We start from the raw sequence: 6,782 nt of genomic DNA, 5'->3' as shown, positions 1-6,782 counted from the left end.
CCGTAGCAAGTTGTATCCGGCGGAACAACCGGAGGGTGGGGATCCCATTCTAATTCCCCACGGTAAAGCATTGCTTGCCGTAGCAGCTTGTGTCTTGCGGAACAACCGGAGGGTGGGGATCCCATTCTAATTCCCCACGGTAATGCGGTCTATGATGGGTTGCAGCTACCGGCGTAGGAGTGTATGGTAGAGCCCAGCATTGTCGTCGTGGTCGGGGTCCACCCTGAAATTACGGGAATAATGGGACCGGCGTGTACCCAGGGTCGGGGCATGCAACAACGTGTGGGTGTTCGAGGTAGCGGAGGAACATGATTGGCTAGACCTTATACCGGGCCTCACACCAAAGGAAGTGTGGACGGGTCGCCCCCGGTTGGCACCAAGGTTAAGATCTCTTATGGGTAAAGCAACACACCTCCGCAGAGTGTAAAGAACCGTGACCTGTCACTCCCTGTTCCGGGATATGGAACTACGAACGCGGCCGGAAAGGAGCTCCATGAAGTTCTAGTAAACCGGTGAAGGCTGACGGACATAGTTCTTCTGAATAAAATCAACCTTTTGAAGAAATGGTTATGAAAACTTGCATTGGTATTAGACTTTCTGGTCTACTGCCGTAGCTAGTGCATTAAACACCTCTTTCCTATAATGAACTTGTTGAGTACGCTCGTACTCATCCCACTCTTAAATCCCCTGCTTAGATATGGAGGCTGATACGTCTCCAACGTATCGATAATTTCTTGTGTTCCATGCCACATTATTGATGTTATCTACATGTTTTATGCACACTTTATGTCATATTCGTGCATTTTCTGGAACTAACCTATTAACAAGATGCCGAAGTGCCGGTTCTCGTTTTCTGCTGTTTTTGGTTTCGAAATCCTAGTAACGAAATATTCTCGGAATCGGACGAAATCAACGCCAAAGTTCCTATTTTCATCGGAAGCATCCGGAACACCCGGGAAGGACCGGAGGGGGGCCACGGGGCCACCAAACCCTAGGCTGGCGCGGCCGGAGGGGGCCGCGCCGCCCTATGGTATGGCCCCCTGTCGGCCCTCCTGCGCCGCCTCTTCGCCTATATAAAGCCCCTGGATCAGAAAACCCGATACCAATTGACGAAACCCACGAAAACCTGCCGGAGCCGCCGCCATCGCGAAGCCAAGATCCGGGGGACAGGATCTCCGTTCCGGCACCCTGCCGGAGCGGGGAAGTGCCCCCGGAAGGCTTCTCCATCGACACCGCTGCCATCTCCACCGCCATCTTCATCACCGCTCGCTGCTCCCATGAGGAGGGAGTAGTTCTCCATCGAGGCTCGGGGCTGCACCGGTAGCTATGTGGTTCATCTCTCTCCTATGTAGTTCAATACAATAATCTCATGAGCTGCCTTACATGATTGAGATTCATATGATGATGCTTGTAATCTAGATGTCATTATGCTAGTCAATTGGGTTTTACTTATGTGATCTCCGGAGACTCCTCGTCCCACGTGTGTAAAGGTGACGAGTGTGTGCACCGTGTGGGTCTCTTAGGCTAGATTTCACAGAATACTTACTCATTGAATGGCATAGTGAGGTGCTTATTTATATCTCTTTAAGATTGCAGCATGTTGTATCACAATTTATCCATGTGCTACTCTAGTGATTTGTTATTAAAGTAGTTTATCCCTCCTGCATGTGTGCAAAGGTGACGATGCGTGCACCGTGTTAGTACTTGGTTTATGCTATGATCATGATCTCTTGTAGATTATGAAGTTAACTATTGCTATGATAATATTGATGTGATCTATTCCTCCTACATATGCATGAAGGTGACAGGTGTGCATGCTATGCTAGTACTTGGTTTAGTAGCGTTGATCTATCTTACACTAAAGGTTACTTAAACATGAGCATTATTGTGGAGCTTGTTAACTCCGGCATTGAGGGTTCGTGTAATCCTACGCAATGTGTTCATCATCCAACAAAAGTGTAGAGTATGCATTTATCTATTCTGTTATGTGATCAATGTTGAGAGTGTCCACTAGTGAAAGTGTAATCCCTAGGCCTTGTTCCTAAATACTGCTGAGTTACTACTGCTTGTTTACTTGTTTCTTTGCGTTACTACTGCTGTAATACCACCACCATCAACTACACGCCAAGCACTTTTCTGGCACCGTTGCTACTGCTCATACTTATTTATACCACCTGTATTTCACTATCTCTTCGCCGAACTAGTGCACCTATTAGGTGTGTTGGGGACACAAGAGACTTCTTGCTTTGTGGTTGCGGGGTTGCATGAGAGGGATATCTTTGACCTCTTCCTCCCTGAGTTCGATAAACCTTGGGTATCCACTTAAGGGAAACTTGTCTGCTGTTCTACAAACCTCTGCTCTTGGAGGCCCAACACCGTCTACAGGAAAGGAGGGGGAACGTAGACATCAAGCACTTTTCCGGCGCCGTTGCCGGGGAGGAAAGGTAAAAGGCTCTCATACTACGGTCTCAGGTAAAGTATTTTTCCGGCGCCGTCGTGTGTGTGCTCAAAGCTATTTCCTTTAGATCCTGCAATTGCATCTTGTTGTTTCTTGTTTACACTAGTTTGGCATAATGTACAAGAGTGAGCTTCTTATTCTATTTCCTGATTTAAAACATGGATTGTTTGATGCAAAAATTAAAAAACCTATGAAATCTTCTTTGCATGCTGGTAGTAATATTAGTATGAACGCTTTGAACACCATTGTTGACAATAATATAGAAAGTTCTAAGCTTGGGGAAGTCTGGTTTTCATGATCTTTTTAGTCCCCCAAGCATTGAGGAGAAAATTTACTTTGATGATTCTTTACCTCCTATTTATGATGATTATAATGATAGTGGTCTTTTGGTGCCACCTACTATGGAGAGTGAATTTGATTATGATTACAATATGCCTCCTATATTTGATGATGAGAATAATAATGATAGCTACTTTGTTGAATTTGCTCCCACTACAACTAATAAATTTGATTATGCTTATGTGGAGAGTAATAATTTTATGCATGAGACTCATGATAAGAATGCTTTATGTGATAGTTATATTGTTGAGTTTGCTCATGTTGCTACTGAAAGTTATTATGAGAGAGGAAAATATGGTTGTAGAAATTTTCATGTTACTAAAACACCTCTCTATGAGCTGAAATTTTTGATGCTACACTTGTTTTATCTTCCTATGCTTGTTACTTTGCTCTTCATGAACTTGTTTATTTACAAAATTCCTATGCATAGGAAGCATGTTAGACTTAAATGTGTTTTGAATTTGCCTCTTGATGCTCTCTTTTGCTTCAAATACTATTTCTTGCGAGTGCATCATTAAAACTGCTGAGCCCATCTTAATGGCTATAAACAAAGAACTTCTTGGGAGATAACCCATGTGTTATTTTGCTACAGTACTTTGTTTTATATTTGTGTCTTGGAAGTTGTTTACTACTGTAGCAACCTCTCCTTATCTTAGTTTTGAGTTTTGTTGTGCCAAGTTAAGCCGTTGATAGAAAAGTAAGTACTAGATTTGGATTACTGCGCAGTTCCAGATTTCTTTGCTGTCACCAATCTGAGCCCACTGCCCTGCAGGAAGCTCAGAAAATTATGCCAATTTACGAGCATGATCCTCAGATATGTACGCAACTTTCATTCAATTTGAGCATTTTCATTTGAGCAAGTCTGGTGGCCTAATAAAATCCATCTTTACGGACTGTTCTGTTTTGACAGATTCTGCCTTTTATTTCGCATTGCCTCTTTTGCTATGTTGGATGAATTTCTTTGATCCATTAATGTCCAATAGCTTTATGCAATGTCCAGAAGTGTTAAGAATGATTGTGTCACCTCTGAACATGTTAATTTTTATTGTCCACTAACCCTCTAATGAGTTGTTTCGAGTTTGGTGTGGAGGAAGTTTTCAAGGGTCAAGAGAGGAGGATGATATACTATGATCAAGAAGAGTGAAAGCTCTAAGCTTGGGGATGCACCCGGTGGTTCACCCCTGCATATATCAAGAAGACTCAAGCGTCTAAGCTTGGGGATGCCCAAGGCATCCCCTTCTTCATCGACAACATTATCGGGTTCCTCCCCTGAAACTATATTTTTATTCCATCACATCTTATGTGCTTTTTCTTGGAGCGTCTGTTTGTTTGCTTTTGTTTTTGTTTGTGTTTGAATAAATTGGATTACATCATGCTTGTGTGGGAGAGAGACACGCTCCGCTGGTTCATATGAACACATGTGTTCTTAGCTCATAATATTCATGGCGAAGTTTCCTCTTCGTTAAATTGTTATATGGTTGGAATTGGCAAATGATACATGTAGTAATTGCTATAATGTTTTGGGTAATGTGATACTTGGCAATTGTTGTGCTCATGTTTAAGCTCTTGCATCATATACTTTGCACCCATTAGTGAAGAAATACATAGAGCATGCTAAAATTTGGTTTGCATAATTGGTCTCTCTAAGGTCTAGATAATTTCTAGTAAGGTGTTTGAACAACAAGGAAGACGATGTATAGTCTTATAATACTTGTAATATGTCTTTTATGTGAGTTTTGCTGTACTAGTTCATCCTTGTGTTTGCCTCAAACAACCTTGCTAGCCTAAACCTTGTATCGAGAGGGAATACTTCTCATGCATCCAAATACTTGAGCCAACACTATGCCATTTGTGTCCACCATACCTACCTACTACATGGTATTTCTCCGCCATTCCAAAGTAAATTGCTTGAGTGCTACCTTTAAACAATTCAAAATTTATTACCTCTTATTTGTGTCAATGTTTTATAGCTCATGAGGAAGTATGTGGTGTTTATCTTTCAATCTTGTTGGGCAACTTTCACCAATGGACTAGTGGCTTCATCCGCTTATCCAATAATTTTGCAAAAAGAGCCGGCAATGGGATTCCCGAGTCCCAAATTAACAAACTAAAAATAGACACTCCTCCATGGTATGTGATTGTTGGACGGCACCCGAAGGATTCGGTTAGCCATGGCTTGTGTAAGCAAAGGTTGGGAGGAGTGTCATCATAATAAAACTAAAATAAAAAGGTACTCCTTCATGGTATGAGATTGTTGGCAGGCACCCGAGGATTCGGTTAGCCATGGTTTGTGAAAGAAAGGTTGGAAGGAGTGCCATCCAAAAATAAAATAAAATGGGAGCCGCTCTTTGAAGGTTTGTCCGGCAAGGGGGTTAGAGTACCCGCTACCATTCGTTGACAACAACAAACACCTCTCAAAACTTTACTTTTATGCTCTCTTTATGTTTTCAAAATCAAAGCTCTAGCACAAATATAGCAATCGATGCTTTTCCTCTATGAGGACCATTCTTTTACTTTTATTGTTGAGTCGGTTCACCTATTTCTCTCCACCTCAAGAAGCAAACACTTGTGTGAACTGTGCATTGATTCTTACATATTTGCATATTGCACTTGTTATATTGCTTTGCATTGACAATTATCCATGAGATATACATGTTACAAGTTGAAAGCAACCGCTGAAACTTAATCTTCTTTTGTGTTGCTTCAATACCTTTACTTTGAATTATTGCTTTATGAGTTAACTCTTATGCAAGACTTATTGATGCTTGTCTTGAAGTGCTATTCATGAAAAGTCTTTGCTTTATGATTCAGTTGTTTACCCATGTCATATACATTGTTTTGATCGCTGCATTCACTACATATGCTTGTACAAATAGTATGATCAAGTTTATGATGGCATGTCACTCGAGAAATTATCTTTGTTATCGTTTTACTGCTCGGGACGAGCAGAACTAAGCTTAGGGATGCTGATACGTCTCCAACGTATCGATAATTTCTTGTGTTCCATGCCACATTATTGATGTTATCTACATGTTTTATGCACACTTTATGTCATATTCGTGCATTTTACGGAACTAACCTATTAACAAGATGCCGAAGTGCCGGTTCATGTTTTCGCTGTTTTTGGTTTCAGAAATCCTAGTAACGAAATATTCTCGGAATCGGACGAAATCAACGCCAAAGTTCCTATTTTCATCGGAAGCATCCGAACACCCGGGAAGGACCGGAGGGGGGCCACGGGGCCACCAAACCCTAGGCTGGCGCGGCCGAGAGGGGGCCGCGCCGCCCTATGGTGTGGCCCCCTGTCAGCCCTCTGCGCCGCCTCTTCGCCTATATAAAGCCCCTGGATCGGAAAACCCGATACCAATTGACGAAACCCACGAAACACCGCCGGAGCCGCCGCCATCGCGAAGCCAAGATGCGGGGACAGGATCTCCGTTCCGGCACCCTGCCGGAGCGGGGAAGTGCCCCGGAAGGCTTCTCCATCGACACCGCTGCCATCTCCACCGCCATCTTCATCACCGCTGCTTGCTCCCATGAGGAGGGAGTAGTTCTCCATCGAGGCTCGGGGCTGTACCGGTAGCTATGTGGTTCATCTCTCTCCTATGTAGTTCAATACAATAATCTCATGAGCTGCCTTACATGATTGAGATTCATATGATGATGCTTGTAATCTAGATGTCATTATGCTAGTCAAGTGGGTTTTACTTATGTGATCTCCGGAGACTCCTCGTCCCACGTGTGTAAAGGTGACAGTGTGTGCACCGTGTGGGTCTCTTAGGCTAGATTTCACTAGAATACTTACTCATTGAATGGCATAGTGAGGTGCTTATTTATATCTCTTTAAGATTGCAGCATGTTGTATCACAATTTATCCATGTGCTACTCTAGTGATTTGTTATTAAAGTAGTTTATCCCTCCTGCATGTGTGCAAAGGTGACAGTGCGTGCACCGTGTTAGTACTTGGTTTATGCTATGATCATGA

This window comes from Lolium rigidum, chromosome 5 (assembly GCF_022539505.1).
Source record: "Lolium rigidum isolate FL_2022 chromosome 5, APGP_CSIRO_Lrig_0.1, whole genome shotgun sequence".
In the NCBI taxonomy this organism is placed as follows: domain Eukaryota; kingdom Viridiplantae; phylum Streptophyta; class Magnoliopsida; order Poales; family Poaceae; genus Lolium; species Lolium rigidum.
This window is presented reverse-complemented; position numbering follows the sequence as displayed.